The sequence below is a fragment of the Lutra lutra genome, chromosome 10, assembly GCF_902655055.1.
Source record: "Lutra lutra chromosome 10, mLutLut1.2, whole genome shotgun sequence".
In the NCBI taxonomy this organism is placed as follows: Eukaryota; Metazoa; Chordata; class Mammalia; order Carnivora; family Mustelidae; genus Lutra; species Lutra lutra.
The window spans coordinates 66,135,096-66,153,928 of NC_062287.1; the positions used below are offsets into that span (position 1 = coordinate 66,135,096).

The 18,833-nt window shown below is 42.8% G+C and overlaps 1 long non-coding RNA gene across 1 annotated transcript; it reads right to left on the minus strand.

Moving 5' to 3' along the window:
• Positions 1-4,144: 4,144 nt before the first annotated feature.
• LOC125079655 (uncharacterized) lies at positions 4,145-16,467 on the minus strand. Its single transcript, XR_007121162.1, has 3 exons — positions 16,313-16,467; positions 9,681-9,799; positions 4,145-4,534 (listed from the first exon to the last, which is right to left on the minus strand). It is a non-coding gene; the product is annotated as an uncharacterized LOC125079655 (long non-coding RNA).
• Between the last annotated feature and the right edge of the window lie 2,366 nt (positions 16,468-18,833).

Sequence of the window (18,833 nt, forward strand, 5' to 3'; positions counted from 1 at the left end):
CAACCACACCTAGATTTATGTTAATGAGGTGGTTTTTGGAAAGCACCTACAAATGGGGACTAGTTGCCAAGGGAAACAACTGTGTGACTAAAGGTGTGATTAGAGCCCTACCCCTCTCCGTTCAGGGAAGGTAGAGGGTTTGGAGAATGAGTTCAATCACCAGTGGCCAATGATTTAATCAGCCATGCCCGTGTAATTAAGCCTCCATAAAAATGCAAAAGGAGGCTCAATCAGTTCTTGATTTTGGCTCAGGTCATGATCTCTGGGTCCTGGGACTGAACTCCACATTGGGCTCCACATTCAGTGTGAACTCTGCTTGAGGATTCTCTCTCTTCCTCTCCCTTTGCCCCTGCTCACAGGCTCTCTCTCTGTCTCTCAAATAAATCTTTAAACACACACACACATACACACACACTCAAAAGAAAGTGGTTCAGGGAGCTTCCAGGTTGACAAACACACATCTGTGTACTGTGAAGGTGATACATGAGGACAGAAGCTCCTGCGCTCAAGGCCCTCTCACACCCTGACCTATGTGTGTCTTCATTTGACTGTTCATCAGTATCCTTCATCATATTCTTTCTTATGCAATAAAGTGGGAAACATGTTTCCCTGAGTTCTGTGAGCTGTTCTAGTAAATAACTGAATCAAAAAGGGAGGAGGTCATGGATGATTTCTAGTCAAGTCAGACAGAGTTGTGCATAACTTGAGGACCTACTACTTATGATTGCCATCTGAAGAGGGGGACAGTCGTGTGGAACTGGGCTCCTAACCTGTGGGATCTGATGCTGTGTCCAGATAAATGGTGTCAGAATTGAATTAAATTTCAGGCCACCCAGCTTGTGTCACAGACTAGCTTGGTGCGGGAATAGACCCTCACTTTTGGTGTCAGACGTGTTGGGACGGTGGTGGTAGTAATGTAAGAATGAAAGAGACACCAAAGTGAGTTTTTCCTATTTAACTGGTATCACCTTCTTGTTGGTGTCCCAACAAATCCCAGAGGAAGCTTTTCCCCCCCTAAAGCATTAAGAAACACATTAGTGAAGAAGATGCTAGGATCTGGCACTGCTCTATGGTGTCTGTCCTCTGTAGCCCAAAAATGATGGTGGAAGATATTGGCATTGAGATGGACATAACACCATCCTTCAATCACCTTTTAATTGTGTCCGTCTACCTCTTTTTCTCTCATAAACACATGTGGAGTCTTACTTTGCTGGGATTACCATAGGAAGTTAGAGGTATTTGCATTCCAGACCTGTAATATTTTTACCACTGTGTATCATTGACAAGTCACTTTAGAGAGGTGGGAATTTCAAAGATTGCAGACCAGGGCCTGGTGTTTTCAAACCCTAACTTCTAGTTACCAAGAATAAAAATGAGAAATGGGGGAAATTGTGGAAGAAACTAAGGAAGTGTGTTATCAGTTAGGACCATTAGCCATTTTTCTAGTTCTCCCAAGACTTAGAACTTTATCAAATATGTGCTTCTTAAAATTCCAAATTAAGTCACCAGAATTGAAATGGAGAAAATGGTTAATTTTATCACTCATCAAAGAAACTATGTTGGACCTTTGGAGAGTGAAGTCATTTTACTGAAAATTTTAGTAGAATGATTTATGGGTTTTTTTTGAAGTATAGAAACATTATTAACTAACTGAAATGCTTTTACCTTTTCACTGACTTAGTAATTTGTTTACTAGACTGAGAATAACAAGGCATTTCTAAAAGGAAAAGAAAATTTGTAGTAGATGAAGGACAGCAATCTTACAGCAGATACATTTATATCTCAACTTTAAAAAAATTGAATACCAACCCTTTCCTGGTCCAAAATTCAGGAATCCTTGGTTAATTATACTGAACTCTTGCTGAACCAATAGATGACTAAATGCTTAACCATAATCATCTGAGAGAATCTGAGTGCTTGTCGTGAGGCTGTGCCTGTGCCTTCAAACCCTGCATATCACTGCTCCTCATCTTTACAGCCAGGCCTGACCTTATAATTCCTAAAGGAGGAAAGTGGCCGTCACAGTGTACAAACACCTAGTATGTTTGCTTAAGGGTGGGGAGTCATAAACTGAAATCAGGTGATTTTTTTCCCTTTTTTATTATAGGTTATTTATTTAATGTCCCTCCCACCACCACCTTTTCCTCAAATTCATATGAGGTCAGGCCACAAGTTCCATGAGTGAATAGATTGTATGGAAACCCTCCTCTTGCCTCCCCAAGCCTACTCTCAAGCTGTGAGTTTTCCAGAATCTACTGATGGATCATTGGGTGTCCATGTTCCTCAGGACTTTAGACTTATGAAAGACATGAGGAGATAAAGTTAAGGAACATCACTGATAGGATGTGTCTCCTCTCTTTCACTTTGGTGGCAGCTAGGACACTATCAGTGTTCACTTTCCCACCTCTTCATCCTTTTTTTCACCTCAGCAGGTAGAAATTAATGGTGGGGCACCAGGCTGGCTCAGTCAGTACAACGTGCAACTCTTGATCTTGGGATTGTGAGTTCAAGCCCCATATTGGCTATAGAGATTATTTAAAAAGAAACTCTTAAAAAAATAAGACTGGGGCTCCTGGGTGGTTCAGATGGTTAAGCATCTGCCATGATCCCAGGGTCCTGGAATCGAGCCCCATGTCGGGCTCCATGCTTGGTGGGGGAGCCTGCTTCTCCTTCTCCCTCTACTGCTCCCCCTGCTTGTGCAATCTTGCTCTCTCTGTCAAATAAATAAATAAAACCTAAAAAATAAAATAAAATACAATTACAAAAAGAAAGAAAGAAAGAAACAGATGGCAAACATGAAAATATAGCATTGATTCTCCAAAATTCTGGTGTCTAGACCACTTTACACTTTTAAAAATTATTGAGGATCCCAAAGAGCATTTGTGTGTGGGTTATATCTATTGGTAGTTCTTATGTTAGAAATTAAAATTAGAGAAATTTAAAAAATATTTATTTATGCGGTAGTTGGGTGGTTCAGTTGGTTAAGCAACTGCTTAAGGCTCAGGTCCTGATACCAGAATCCCAGAATCAAGTCCGGCATCAGGCTCCCTGCTCAACAGGGAGTCTGCTTCTCCCTCTGACGTTCTCCCCTCTTATGTTCCCTCTCACTCTCCCTCTCTCTCAAATAAATAAATAAAATCTTTTAAAAATATTTATTTTTAAATAATAATAACCTCATTAAATTTTTAAAAAAGATTTTGTTTTTAAGTAATCTCTACACCCAACATGAGGCTTGAAGTCACAACCCCGAGATCCAGAGTCACATGGTGTACTGACTGAGCCCGCCAGGTGCCCCTAAAATTTAAGTCTTTTAATGTAATTATTTTGAGCTTTCCTCAGCCTCCTCTTCTTTATGTCCTTGCTGTGCTGATTTTTTTTCTATGACTCTTTTGGGGGAAGTCTCTTCCTATCGTCTTCTGCCTGTATTGGGTGCTCAACTCTGACATTAATTGCCTCTTTATCAGTTTGATCAGTAAGTCAAATATTTATATCAAGGTATAATTTACAAAGCATACACCAAGTTATATTTACCCTATCTGCTTTGTATCTTTCAGAAATTCATCAAAATTTCTTTGGTGGTGATAGCATTCCTCTCAGTTTTTCTAGTACCACTTTGTTTTTCTTTTTGTATCTTTGTTATTTCAATGACATTTGGAAGAAGTGGAAAAAACTTTGATTTTGTTTGTCAATATTTTAAACCCAGAAGCACTCCTTGCATTTGGAAATAATGGGAATTCTGACTTTTCACTAATTTAGATGGATCTTTCCCCCAACTAGATTGACTTGCACGGTGAGGTTTTGGGTACTCTAGGACTTGGAGGTTCACTCTTCACCTCTTTGCCGACTTTGGCTGTGCTGCCTCCCTCCAGAGTTCATTTCAAGGGCAGGGAGGTTATACATGCCAGAGATGTCACAGTGTATCAGCCTTTCTAGTTGGCTCAGTCCCAGAGCAATGTTCTCTTCTTACTCCAAACAATTCTTCATTGAATTTGGCAACAGGCTTTGGGCCTGGCCCTTAAGATCCCATTTAAAAAATGTCTATCCTTTTCAGTATGTTTTCATGACTTCATATTTTCTGGCATGAAATTAAGATAAAAATATCTTTCTTTCCACTGAGCTGTAAATCAAACAAATAAGATGAAAATCTTGTGGGAGAGATGTTTATTGGAAGGGAGGTTACAGGATAGAGGCTGTGTATTGTCAGCTGAACAGTGCAGAATTCAGGATAACGTCCTCATTCACCCTCGGCTTCATCATTTTTTTGCATGTGAAAATATTAGCAGCGTGTCAAGGTCTTCAAGGCCAGGAAAGGTCAGACTCTATATTGTATTTACACTGGATATGTTTTACTTTAACAGGGGTAAAGTTCATTAAGATTCTCCCAGAAAGTTGAAGTTTTCCACAAGTCAAAGGGATTTTTCTTTTAGGAAGATTTTCAAAGAAGGTATATTCATTCTGTTCCCATTGATGGTGTCAGATTCACTTTTAGGGCTTCGATATATAGTACGGACATCTTAGAAGATCTCGTTGAGGACTGGAAAAGAAATTGTATTGAAGTACAAGTTCTTGAGATGATAATGTTGCTCCACTAAGAATAAATTAGTAAGTCAACACGTGTTGACTGAATCTGGGTAAAATGGCTTTGAAGAATTTCATATTTCTATGTGGCTTTCAACAGTAGCAGATACAGCAGGAATATGAGAATTAGTCATTCATTCATAATACGTCCAACATGGCTAGTAAGAAGACATTATTGTTTAGTACCCATAAGTAATAACAATAGCACCATGGTTGACACTCTTCTCCAAAGGGGGGCTGTGGAAGAGTAGGCTATTGTTCAGTGACTCTTCATTCCCTCCCCTCTAACCCTTGTTTTTTTTTTTTTTTTAATTAATTTATTTATTTGACAGAGAGATAGGAGAGGGAACACAAGCAGGGGGAGTGGGAGAGGATGAAGCAGCCTTCCTGCCAAGCAGGGAGCCCAATGCAGGTCTCAAACCCAGGACCCTGGGATCATGACCTGAGCAGAAGGCAGACGCCTAATGACTGAGCCACCCAGGCGCCCCCCTCCCATCACCCCCTCACCACCCCCACTTCTAACCCTTATGATAGGGGTAAGTATTCTTCTCTTTTTCACTGATGATGGACTTGGCTGTTTGATTTGCTTTTGCTAAAGCAAATGGTATGTGGGGAGAAGTGATAACACAACATTTGAGCCTAAGCCTTAAGAGGAACTGTGTGCATCATTGCTCGTTGCTCTGGGAGATTTTGTGATTTGTGTGAGAAGAAAATGTCCCCAGGTAGCTGTTAGGCCTTCAGCCTGACTGTCCCGGCTTCCCTGCACATATACAGCCTAAAGCAGTCTGTCTCAACCAATCTGAAGACCTGTGAACTTGAGGAAAAAATGCTTATTGTTCCAAGACAGTTTTGTGGTGGTTCCTTATGCAGCAAAAGCTTATTTGTATAGAGATTTATAGCATTTCCTTGACATCATACAATTACTTTCTCTAGGATATTAAGATAGTAAGTAGGTACTATAATTACTGGGTTGCTATGTGAGAACAGAATTTTCTAAATTTTGCCAGGAACTTCTTCCTTGACCCATTGATTTTTAGAGTATGTTTAATGACTATGTATTTGTGATTTCTCCAGACTAGTTTTTGTTATTTATTTCTAGTTTCATTCCACTGTGGTTGGAGAAGATACTTTATGATTTAAATTATTTTAAATTTATTATTTTGTGGCCTAGCATATGATCTATCCTGAAGGCTGTTTCCTGTGTATTTGAGAAAATGTGTTGTGGCACCTGGGTGATTTAATCGATTAAGTATCGGCCTTTGGCTCAGGTCGTGATCCCAGGGTCCTAGGATCCAGCCCTGAGTCAGGCTCCCTGCCCAGCCAAGAATCTGCTTCTCCCTCTTCCTCTGCCTGCCTTTCTCCCTGCTTGTGCTCGCTTGTGCTCTCTCCCACTGTAAAATAAATAAAATCTTAAGGAAAAAAAAGAAAATGTGTTTTTGGCTGTTGTTGGATGGAATGTTCTGCATTTGTCTGTTAGGTCTAGTGGGTTTATGGTGTTCAAGTCCTCTATTTCTCAGTTGGTCTTCTAATTGTTCTATGCATTATTGGAAGTGGGGTATGAAGTCTCCAACTATTACTGTAGAACTATCTACTTTTCACTTCAATTCTGTTAGTTTTGCTTCATATATTTTGGGTTTCTGTTGTTAGGTGTGTATGTGTTTATATCTATTACATCTCCTTGATGAATTGCCTCCTTTATCAATATATAATATCCTACTTTGTCTTTCTGATCAGAGGCTCTTTCTGATCTAGAGTTGTAAACTAGATATGCAACCTATATCATTACCCACTAACATCTGCTCTAACCATAATTGCATTATGCAATAAATCCTTAACATTTGCTACACAAAAAGTACGAATGGGATGGATATTTCAAGGATGGAAATAGGCCAGTGTGGCTTACGTTTGAGTATCAAGTGGAATCAGAAAGGTAGGCAAATGTCAGATCATATAGTGGCTTTGTAAGATAGGATAAGGATAAGAAATGTATAACTTATTCTTAATGAAATGAAATTTTAGTGGAGGGTTTCAAGCATAGGAGTTACATTTTTAAAAGTTCACTCTGGGAGCTGAATGAAGAATGGATCAGAGACAGGCACAAGTAGAAGGCAGAGAGAGGGGCGGAATGTCAATGGCTTGGACCAGTGGGGCAATAGTGATGGGGAGACGTATAGACTTTGGAAGTATATCTTAGACATAGAGTGGATAGGACTTGCTGATGGATTTATGTGGGGAATAGTAGAAAATAGCTTAGTGTAGTTTTTTGGGTTTTTTGGTTGTTAGTTTGTTGTTTCTGTGTTTTGGCTTGAATATCTGCATAGCCCTTCCTGAGACAAAAGGAAGAGTAGTAGTAGGTCTTTTTTTGTTTTGTCGACTGGTTTTTTGCTTGGGGTGAAGAATAGATGAAAAGTGTTCTGTCTGGTCTTGTTAGAGATATCTATTTTAGGTAAACCTTCAAGGAAGAAGGAGTAGTTAGTTGGGTCAAATGCTGTGTGACATCAAATAAGATGAGGACCAAGCAGTGACGTCTGCATTGGCAATGTGGGGGTCATTGGTAATTCTGATAAGAGTAGTCTCTGGGAAGTGGTGGGGCCAGAAACGTGACTGGAATGAATGGCCAGAGATTGTGAGATGAAGGAGTGGAGACAGTGTATCCACATAACTCTACTAAGAAGTTCTTTTGTGGAAGATTTGAGTAGTTGGTAATAGCTGGTGGAAGTTGTGAGGTTCAAGGGAGTTTTTCTTTTTAAATAAGATAGAACACAGCATCTCTGCCCCCAGCTAAATGCCACAAGTGCTCTCTGTTCATTATGACAACCAAAATGAATTCTCATCCATTTCCAAATTCTTCTTGGAAGGGAAAATTCTGCCTTCTCCCTTTTCCAACTACAACATGTTTGTGTAACGATGCAAATGATGCGGTAGGGAAGGAGAATGCAGGACAGAAAAAGCATAACTGCAAGAGTGAAGACTGAATGCAAAAGAGGATGGGATCAAGATTGGGCAGAGATTCCCATCATAAGAAAGCAGAAGCAAAGAGAATGTGGATTGAGTGGGTAGGTTGGTATTTTGTTGATAGAAAGATTAGAGAGAACTGTTAGTTGCTTTTAAAAAAAATGAGATATAATGGATGGTTATCTGCTATGTGTAGAGGTAGAGGTATTGGGAATCATGGATTTGAAGAGGGAGAACATGGGAAGTAGTTGTTTTGAATGATAGAAAGTGAACACACTGGGGAAGTGTTATCAGGTTGAAAGAAGCTTGAGTATCCATTTGAGATTTAATTGTTGCCAATTTCTTTTTTTAAAAGATTTTATTTTATTATTACTATTATTATTTATTTTTATTAATATATACTGTATTATTAGTCCCAGGGGTACAGGTCTGTGAATCGCCAGGTTTACACACTTCACAGCACTCACCATAGCACATACCCTCCCCAGTGTCCATAACCCAACCACCCTCTCCCTACCCCCATCCCCTCAGCAACCCTCAGTTTGTTTTGTGAGATTAAGAGTCTCTTATGGTTTGTCTCCCTCCCAATGCCATTTTGTTTCATTTTTTTCCTTCCCTACTCCCCAACCCCCCCAAGTTGCCTCTCAAATTCTTCATGTCAGGGAGGTCATATGATAATTGTCTTTCTCTGATTGACTTATTTCGCTCAGCATTATACCCTCTAGTTCCATCCATGTCGTTGCAAATGGCAAGATTTCATTTATGATGGCTGCATAGTATTCCACTGTATATTTATACCACATCTTCTTTATCCATTCATCTGTTGATGGACATCTAGGTTCTTTCCATAGTTTGACTATTGTGGACATTGCTGCTATAAACATTCAGGTGCATATGCCCCTTTGGATCACTACATTTGTATCTTTAGGGTAAAAACCCAGTAGTGCGATTGCTGGGTCATAGGGTAGCTCTATTTTCAACTTTTTGAGGAAACTCCATGCTGGTTTCCAGAGTTGTTGTGCCAGCTTTATTATTATTATTTTTAAGTAATCTCTATACCCAATGTGGGGCTTGAATCTACAACACTGAGATCCAAGAGTTGTATGCTCTGGGGCACCTGGGTGGCTCAGTTGGTTAAGCAACTGCCTTCGGCTCAGGTCATGATCCTGGAGTCCTGGGATCAAGTCCCACATCAGGCTACCTGCTTGTCAGGGAGTTTGCTTCTCCCTCTGACCCTCCCCCTTCTCATGCTCTCTCAAATAAATAAAATCTAAAAAAAAAAAAAAAAGAAAGAAAGAAAAGAAAAGGGTTGTATGCTCTACTGACTGACCCAGCCTGATTGTTGCCCATTTCTACCAATCAACTCTGAGCTCTGAGAGTGCAGAAATGGTGTCTTTTCTGTTGTGGACCACTGTATCTGCAGTATCTGGCATGGTACCCACTGCCTAGTAGGTACTCAATAAATATTCAATGATTTAATAATGCCTGACTCCCTGTTGAAACTGCTATCTTAGAAGACACCTGTATTTTTTTTTAACCAGTATTCCATAGTCCTTGTTTTCCAGACATCATTAACATTCATTCATCACTTCATCTCCTTCTTCTGAGACCTTTGTGCCTTCGGCGGTCTTGAGCTGATCTGCTTATCCAAATGACACAGTCCACTTGCTTATCCACTTGCTGTTGACGCTTTGCTTGGGCTTCCCTTGTGGATCTGCTTGTTGTGTACTTAGTTTCCTTGCTATCTCCTCCTATAAACTCACATATTCTCTGAAGAACTCCCAGCTTTGTGCATTTCCCCCCTCCCTCTACTTCCATCAGCATAGGCACCCTCCTCTCTCCAGGTATCAGTTTATTCCCTCCTTGGGGAATCCCAATATTCACAAGATACACTAGCATTTTACAACTTTTCACTTTTTAAAAAATTACACGTATATTACATGCATATGTAGAAAATAAATAAAAAAAAAACAGATACAGCATCTGCATACTGAAAGTATCTTTCTCAAACACCATCTGGTAGAGTGCATTGATTGCTGTTTTTCACTCCTTCCTTGCCAGGAATATTATATATCCCTTCCCCCACTGACTTGAAGCTTGGCCATAGGGCTTGCTTTGGCCAATGAGATGTGAATAATATGACTTACATTATGTCTGAGGAGAAGTTTTAAATGTGATTGTCTGATTTGGCTTGGCCATTTGAGTTTCTGCTTTTTGCCATGAGCACAGCACATCCGAAGTGAGGGCAGCTCCTTCTGGCTGGGTCCTGGAATAAGAAGAAATATAGAACAGAACCAATCTAACCCATAACTTGATGCTCTGTAAAGTGAGAAATAAATGTTTCTGTTTATAACCCACTGGAATTTTGTTTTTCACTGACATTGAAGGAAGAGCTAAGACCCATGACTTCCTCTAAGAATTGACTTTCAAGGGGTGCCTGAGTGGCTCAGTGGGTTAAAGCCTCTGCCTTTGGCTCAGGTCATGATCCCAGGGTCCTGGGATCGAGCCCTGCATCAGGCTCTCTGCTCGGCGGGGAGCCTGCTTCCTCCTCTCTCTCTGCCTGCCTCTCTGCCTACTTGTGATCTCTGTCAAATAAATAAATAAAATCTTAAAAAAAAAAAAAAGGAATTGACTTTCAAGCTCAATGCTCTCAATCTCCAAAACAAGGATGTTGTGCATGGTGCCACACTCTCCTCTTGTACCCATTGATCAGGACATTCTTCTCCACTGAACCCAGATATGACCTCAGAATCCTTGTGAATATGGCATTCCAGGGAGCTACTACAAATCAAACAGAGATACCTGGTGAGAAGAAACCTTTATGCCATTCTTACCCTACTCTATTCTGTCCTCTAAGTTTACTGATCACTTCTGTTTAAATGGGTTCTTCAAAGCAGGAATGCCATTGGAAGTACCAGTCAGATCTGCCTTGGCTCAGAGACCTCATTCTTTATTTTTAATGCTTATCATATCATTAGTGTCTTGGAAACAATAATACAAGATGAGAAGGAAACAAACCCACAAAGGTATGACTTGCTCAAGGTCACATACTAGGACTTGAACCTGGTCTGTTTGCCTCTAATGCCATGATCTTTCCATTATAGCCATAGGGCCCAAGTATGGCTAAGGGATTCCACTGGCTCGAGCCCTTGGATTTCTTCTCTCTCTGGGCCCCAGACTCTTCATTTCCTGGACTCTGGAGACACTGAAGCAAATTGGTTCTTTAGATCCCCCTTCCTCCAGAGAGCTGATATCCAAGTCTCCTTATAGATGAAGAGAACTGTTAGGGGATTGTAGCACAAAGGAATTATGAGTGGGACTAGGAGAGGCACATGACTGGCTCAGGAGGCCTGTCTTGCTGGCAAATGCATCTTCCTGAACTCCAACCAAAGCAGCATCTGGGCTTTGTTGAGGAAACTGACCAGGAAAACCAAATATCCTTCACATGTCATTAAATGTCAACATGTCCATTAAAAAGGCATAGTGGGGTCTCCATCAAAACATGGAGTTGGGGGATGTGGTAACTAACCTCTGTTACTAGTTTTCTGGGTAATGGTAAAGGACAGAGATTCACTGGAGTGGTGGTTCATGGTTTTACCTGCAAGGCGACTCATCCATCTACCTGCAAGGCAGAACCAGTCATGATAATGGGGGTTAATACATCTGAAAAGAATTCTCTGCTAAAATATAGGGGTTTCATGGATTATCAGGCTAAATGTTCATCGAAGCATTTATAGCTCTGTGATGAGGTTGCTTTTGCCCTGTTTTATGTTTATCCTTCAACTGATGTCATTTTTTCCCAAAGTGGTTATGATTTTGGCCTTGTCACTTCTGTCACCAGGCAGCTTCCAAATTGCCCATTCTTGGCAATGTTTAATGCTTTGTCCCCTGTCCTGCTGTCAGGGGCAGCTCATTTAGGCTGCCAAGAGGACCTGCTTTATTGCTCAGCGAGCCAAGGCCTAAGCTGTTTCATGACATTTCAACATGAATCAATGATAGAAATTTCAATTTGTTCCAGAAGAGAGTTGTCAACAGGCCCAGAGATCAGAAAATGAGTAGCCAGCTCTTTTGGAGGCATTGGTTTGAGCGTACAAGGATGAAAGGCATGCTCATTGCTGTTTCAGCATGCATTTACTCTCTGAATCTCATCCTTATTTATATGTGAGTACTGCTTCTGAAGAAACATGAGTAGTCTTGACACTTGCTCATGAGTAGAATTCCTTCTTATCTACTTTGCTCAACATAGTGACCATAGGTTTTTCTTGCCTGTCCCCTTGGCAGACTACCCCTCCTCCACTCCAGTGAAAGGAGCTGATTTCAGACCTTGGTTTCATGGGTAAGCGTGTGACTCAGGCCTGTCCAATAAGAAACATGGATTTGACGTAGGCATGGGCATGTTAGCTGTGTTAGTCAGGATCCTACAAACATATGAAACTCTCAAACTGGGTTATCAAATAACCTGCCCACAGAGGTGTGGGCAGAGTATAAGAAAACCCTAAGAGAAAATACAGTTCCTGGGCTTAATCAGAGCAGGGTGTTGGTACAACACATAGGTTGTAGAGACATGATTGAGGAGCCATTAATCGAGCTCAAAGGGAGAAGGGTGAGCAGAGAGAGCTGAGGCAGGACCTGTGACTATTGACCATGAGACATAGCTAATCCATGCAGACTCTTGCTAAGGGAACTGGAGGGAATGAACGCCCTCATCTCATTCTTTTCTCTTCCTTCAGTCTCCTGCTGGTCTTCCAATGACAATGCCCAAAGGAGAGCATAGGGGAAAGAAGCTACTGATGTATCCACACAGACCAGCCTCTCAGCTTCAGAGCAGGGAGAAGGGTGGAGAATGGATTTGAAGGTCAAGCTGAAATGTTCAGCCCATGAGCCAATTCAGGCCAACTGACAGTCAATCCTGGAACTTCGGATGGAACAAGTAGGAAATAGGTACTCTCCGTCCACTGGGATCTCTGTGGAAAAGAAGCTTGGAGCTACTGGGGGTCCTCTTGTCATCACTCCAGAGAGAGGACAGCAGAGCAAAGAGATGGGGACACATTCCCAATGACACCACTTAAGTGATGCATTACTTTTTAAAAATTTAAGTGATGACACACTTGGATCCAGTTACACTTGGTGACTTCCCCTAGGATTTTCAGTTAGGTGCCAATAACTTCCCCTCTCTCAGCCAGTCATATTTCCACACTTGCATTCGAAAGAGGCCTGATGAATACACAGGCTGTTCAGGTTAGTGTACTGCACAACTTAGCTCCTGGAACCTAGCAGATGATATCCTGCCACATCAGCAGCCGCTTCTAACCTATTCATTTCATTAAATCTGCTCTCTTTGACTTTGCAGTTGCCAGCCCCTGTCTTTCCACAATACTCTGTAGCTGTAGCTTGTTCCTTGGCAGTCCTGAGATAGCCAGGGTATTCCTGACCCAGATGCATCATGGGACAACATCTGGAATTCTACGAATCCAATGTGTTTGTGACAGTATTCAGTATGGGAGAGGCACTATTTCAAAATAGGAGGCACTACTTCAAAGGAGGTCTCCTTTGGTAGGGTAAAAGGCTAGAATGAATCTAGACCTCTGATCTAGAGGTTAGATTATTTGCTTTTTAAATTTATTTTAAATTTTTTAAAGGCTTTATTTATTTGACACAGAGATACAGAGTACAAGTAGGCAGAGCAGCAGGCAGAGGGAGAGGCAGAAGCAGACTCTCCACTGAGCAGGGACCCTGATGTGGGGCTCAATCTCAAGACCCTGACATCATCACCTGAGCCGAAAGCAGCCGCTTAACCAACTGAGCCACCCAGGCACCCCTTTTTTTATTTTTAAAAAGATCTTAGTTTTAAGCAATCTCTATACCCAATATGGGGCTCAAACTTACAAACCTGAGATCAAGAGTTACACACTCTACTGACTGAGCCAGCTCAGTGTCCCTGAGTTTAGATGATTTAATTGAGTTACTGAAATGTGAGCAAAGTTTATAAATGCTAGGCCAGGTCACATAATTCCGTGGGAGAACTATTTTAACATAAAGCTCAGTTCATGTGCTCAGCTTCAGAAACACCTGTTTGAGAGATACTTTGCCTCAAAGGATGCTTGATAAGTCAGCATCTCTGATAGGTGGTGTGTCCTCTATTTACAGCCCTCTCTTTGGAACAATGTACGTGTCCTTTATTATTATGCTTTTCACCAGCAAGAAAGAAAAGGGAAATAGTTTGTGGGCAGAGGGCTAGGAAGATTCAGTCTTCAGAGCAGTTCTGCATCTTGACCTTCTCCTGTCTCCATCTCTAACATTCTCCCTGTCCATACAGAGCAGAGAGTGAAAAATCCCATCTGTAAATACAGGGCTGGGGGGCAGAGGGAGGCTGGAGCACCATGTGGCAGAGCACACAGAGCACAGACTTGGACCCAGGTTCTTCTGTTCGCTAGCTGTGCAACCTTGGCTTAATCTCCCTGAGTTCCTGTTTCCTCTTCTGTAAAATGGAGAGAATATCTTCCCCAGAGCATGGCTGGGGGGACTAAATGAGATCGAATGAACAAAACTTCTAGCATACTGCTTGGCAAATGTCTTCATAAATGGCCATAGCAACATCAATGATGCCGGGTCTGGGCAGGTCAGGATCGTGGCACATGGAACACTGAATCTGAAACCAGCACGATGCCTGGCATTCAATAGCAAATGCTAATTCCTATCTCCTTCTTCACGCTTCCCCAGGAGTGTTTCTTCCCTCCAGTGGAATTCTGTACTAACTGAGCAGGGATGTATGGGAGGATGGAGGCAATTAGACTTTTAAATAGCTTCTTTGATCCCATAACCCCAAGTCTGAGTCTTAGCCTAAGAAATAATCTAAAGAAAGAGAAAGTAGCTTGTGCCAAAATGTGTACTACAGGATTATTTATAATGGTTAAAAAAAACCTGCCAATATGTGATAATGAGGTCAGTTCAGTTATGGTAATTAACTAGGGTTATCCTGCAGTCTTTGAAATGATAACTTCAAGACTATACAGCAACATTAAAATATTATTTAATATAATTTATTAAATTATAAACCCGGTAGATTAAAAGAGGACACACAGAATTGTGTTTATAGTCCAACACACCATGACACAAGCTTGTGTCCATATCAGGGCCCAATTGGAATCTCTGTTCCCCAAGTGCTTCATTTTTTCATCTTTACACACTAGGTTTGTATTCAGATGGGGACATTCCCTAACTTTTTAAAACTCAGTTTATTTTTTGACCAGGTGTGAGTATTTTTTATGTATAAACCTTATCCGGGCCAATAGAGAGGGCACTAAAAAAATAAAAACAATGTGATTCTTTGGGGTAACAGGCATCGTGATAAGTGTTGATAATGCGTTTTAACTTCTGCTGATGGACGCATGTTTAATTAACAATATTTTAAATCAATATTAAATAAAATATATTTAATTATTATTAATAATGTTTAGTTAAAAATGTACATTAGAATTGTGGAATTATCCTTCTGTTCTTGTTTTACTTTGCATAGGGAACATGAATTATTGAATATTAAGTATTTTGAATAAGGCCTGACGTAGAGTGATCAATAAATAAGAGCTTACAGCATCACCATTTATTATATACAAGGTACTACTCTTCTATGAATGAACCCTTATAATCCTCATGACAATGCAGTGAGGGAGGGACTGTTAGTATCCCAACTTTAGAGATGGGGAAACAGGCGTAGGGAAGTTAAATTTCTTGTCTAGGGTCACATCACTAGTAAATGGCATAGCAGGAATCGCCCTGGGGTCAGGTGCCCAAATCTCGCTCTTCCTCATTCTATCACAGTGCATCCTCATAAAGGAAAGCCGGCTTATGGAAAAGAAAACCAAATGTCCAGCTGAGCTTTTAGCGGAAGTTGGTCTTTGGGTCCCTAAGCCTTTAGGGAAGGGGATGATGAGGGTCTGGAGAGGTAGAAGAGAGGAGCAGAGGCTGGCTCTGGCCGTTGTGTCTCTGCACCTTCTGGAGTGGAGAGAACAGAGAGGCTGGGAGTAGGGGAACCTTGAACTCATTCATTCATTGGTGGAGAATGTCCATGACAGACATGCAGCTAAAGTCAGACCCGCAGTCTGGCAGGCAAAGAAAAGGCTCTGAACCATAGGCGGGCCACTCTTAACTTCCAGGGACTTAGAACTGGATGCTTGTTTGAGATACTGGGAACGACATACCCTCCCCTAGCCCAGACACAATTTAGTGATTAGGAAACAAGGCCCCCAAGATGGCAAGTACCTTGCCTTCTGATGCCTCATAACATTTCCCCTCGTCAGTCACCCCAAACTTGTAGACAGAAATGTTTGCAGACAGGCGTGAGCCTCCCCATTCTGAATACGAACCATCCGTGTGCTGTCAGGGCTCTGCAGGAGGCAGTGTTGCCCTCTTCTCTCAGACCTCCCCTCCCCCAGAGGCCAGAGAGCCTCCCTCTGATGGCAATGCGACAGTTGGGGCGGTGGTGGGGGAGGGGTGGGCCTGGTGGGATCCAGGCAAAGCCCGCATGAAATCAGAAGCTGGGCCCAGGGCAGAGCTGTTCCTGGTGAGGGAGGGATTCCAGGAATTAGCACTCAAGTTGGGGCCAGCTGCCGGGGGCTTGATCGGGGAACCCCCAACTACTACAATTGGAGGTCAAAGTAAGGCCGAGGGTCAGAAGCAGACAGGGACCATAGGAGAAAATCCTCACCCTCTGCCTGTCCTGGGAATGATCTGGCTGAAGGAAGAGGATCCAGGGGCTGGGGCTGAATCACGGAGTCCTCACCTGAGACCAGGAGGCGAGCCAGCACTGCCGAGAGAGTTGAGTCAGAAACATGTGAGAGGTTGTGGTCTAAAAAGGGAAGCCCACAGGGTCACCAAAGTGAAGGGGCCAGAAGCAGCAATGGCAGCTGGGATATGGAGCCAGGAATCTGAGAACAGGGAGGTGAGAGCAAAAATAGTAGTTCCAGGGTAAACAGGATTGGCCTAGAACAGGTGCGGCTTGTGGTGGGCCAGCTGGGGCATGGTGGGTATGGGTCTGCTAAATTTAAAGGGCCAGGACTCAGTAGTCTGGGGTGGGTCTGAGATGTTCTGGGCACCCTTTGCCCTGGACCTGGAGCTGGCGGGCCAGCTGAGTCTGTGGGGCAGAGGAAGGCAAGGCGAGTATTGGAGATAAGGACAAACCCCAATGGGTATGAGGGTGGAGGAACAAGCCTGAGCACTGGGACCTCGGTGTGGTGGGGCCTGCATGCTGAGGCCTGCCTGAGAATGTGGTTTGCGGGACAGCGGGACCCATGAGTCACCAGCCCCAGATGTGGAGCAGATGCAGCTGGCAGCTTTGGCCTTCTCCTTTGCAGATCTGACCACTCCTGGACCAGCTGTCAGGCTCAGGCCACTGGCCCTGTTCCTGGCACAGAGAAAGCCCCAGAACTTTCTCCTCCATCAGCGATCCCTCTCAGAGATGTTTTGGAGCCCCACAGAACCACATTTGGGTGAGCACACACATTCTCACAGCCAGGCCTTACAAGCTGATTTGATGACGCATCCAGGCAGAAGGTGGACCACCCCGGTCATTAACTCATTTCCCCTCGTGGGTGAATTCCTCAGTGAGTGGTTCGTCTGAGGGGTGGAACTTGCTTTTCCAGCACACACAGACCTGTCTGTCAGCGTACACTTGGCTGCTCAGAGGAATCCTTGGCACCTCCGAGGCTGTCCCTGGTTCACCTCTGAGGCCACGTGCTTTCTCTTGCCCTCGACTCCAGCTGCTTCCTGGAACAGCCTGGGAGGATGTGCTGGGGGTGGGGGGGCCCTAGGCCCTGCCAGGCGAGGCCTCAGCACACATCTGGAGGCTTAACCCTTGATGTGCTGCAGCGGCCAGACAGCTTAATCTGCCCTGTGCACATGTCTGTCCTTTTAAATCCTAGTTTCATGCCAGCCGAAGGTTTTAGGCCACTTTTATCATCACTGAATAGCGATGTGACCATGACTCCAAAGTAGGGCCCCTGGAGCAAACGGCGTGGGCTGGCTGCCAAAGCTGGCAGAATGAGACACAGTACTGGAAATAAATGCGGGGTGTTTGCTTACAGATTCTTCTCCACCCCATCATGGATGAATCAGATGACTTCTCACCCCGGATTCTGTTTTTACCCACTTTCCTACTCAGAGGCGGGGGTGGGAGGATTTTTATAAAGCCTAAAATATATCCCCAAATTATATCCTGTTTTCTCTTGAGTTTTAATGTAGACGAGGGGTTCTTCCATGCTTTGACACAGTTAGGAATTTTTTTTTTTTAACTTTTTCAGTTTCATTCTGTTGTCATTCATGCTTGCAGGAAGAAGACGAAGTAGTAAGTTGAGAGACTTAGGGTCAGGTCTCCACTCTGCTCGGTGATGGCAGATTCGGGGAGAGTCAGTTCACCTCTCGGAGCTTTAGCTTCCTCCTTGGCAAATGTGTGTGGGGGGGTCAGTTCCCTGAGGAAGCTGAGAACATCTGTGGGACAGGGTGGTTTCCCCCCTTGTAGCTCTGGAGTCTGAACCCCAGCCCTTCACTTCCCAGGCTTGTTATGACAGCAAATTAGATCACTTGTGGAAATGCTTTGAAAGCTAAAATGCTACATTTCTGAGAGGGGTAATCATTACTATACACCATGCCAAAGGAAAAAGAAAGAAAAAAATTGGTGTTTCTTCTCTTCAGCCTTCTTCACACTCAACTTAGCCTTGTCAGTGGGGAACGCTTCTTCAGTATTTTTGGCAAATTGTTTCACTCTGGACCCAAGGTGGACCAACGCCTTGACTCCATTCACAACACCTTTGCAGCTGCTTGGTTTTTGTTTTTGTTTTAAGAGAGCTCTATAAGAGGATGCTTGGGTGGCTCAGTCAGTTAAGCATCTACCTTTTGGCTCAGCTCATGATCTCAGGGTCCTGGGATTGAGTCCTACATGGGGCTCCCTGCTTGGTGGGGAGTTTGCTTCTCTCTCTGCTGCTCCCCCTGCTTGTGCTCTATCTCTCTGACAAATAAATGAAATCTTTTTTCTTTCTTCTTTTTTTTTTTTTAAATAACTTTCAAACTGCAACTCTGTACTCATGAAGCAGTATTTTTCCCCATTCCCCTTCCTCCCACTTCTAGCAACTGCCATTCTATTCTATTCTGTCCCTATGAATCTGATCACTCCGGGTACTTCATATAAGTGAAATCATCCAACATTTGTCCTTTTGTGTTTGGCTTATTTCACTTAGCATCTTGTCCAGCATCATCCACGTCTGCTTCTTTTAAGAGAGATAAGTCCCAGAAACTTTTAAGCAATAGGT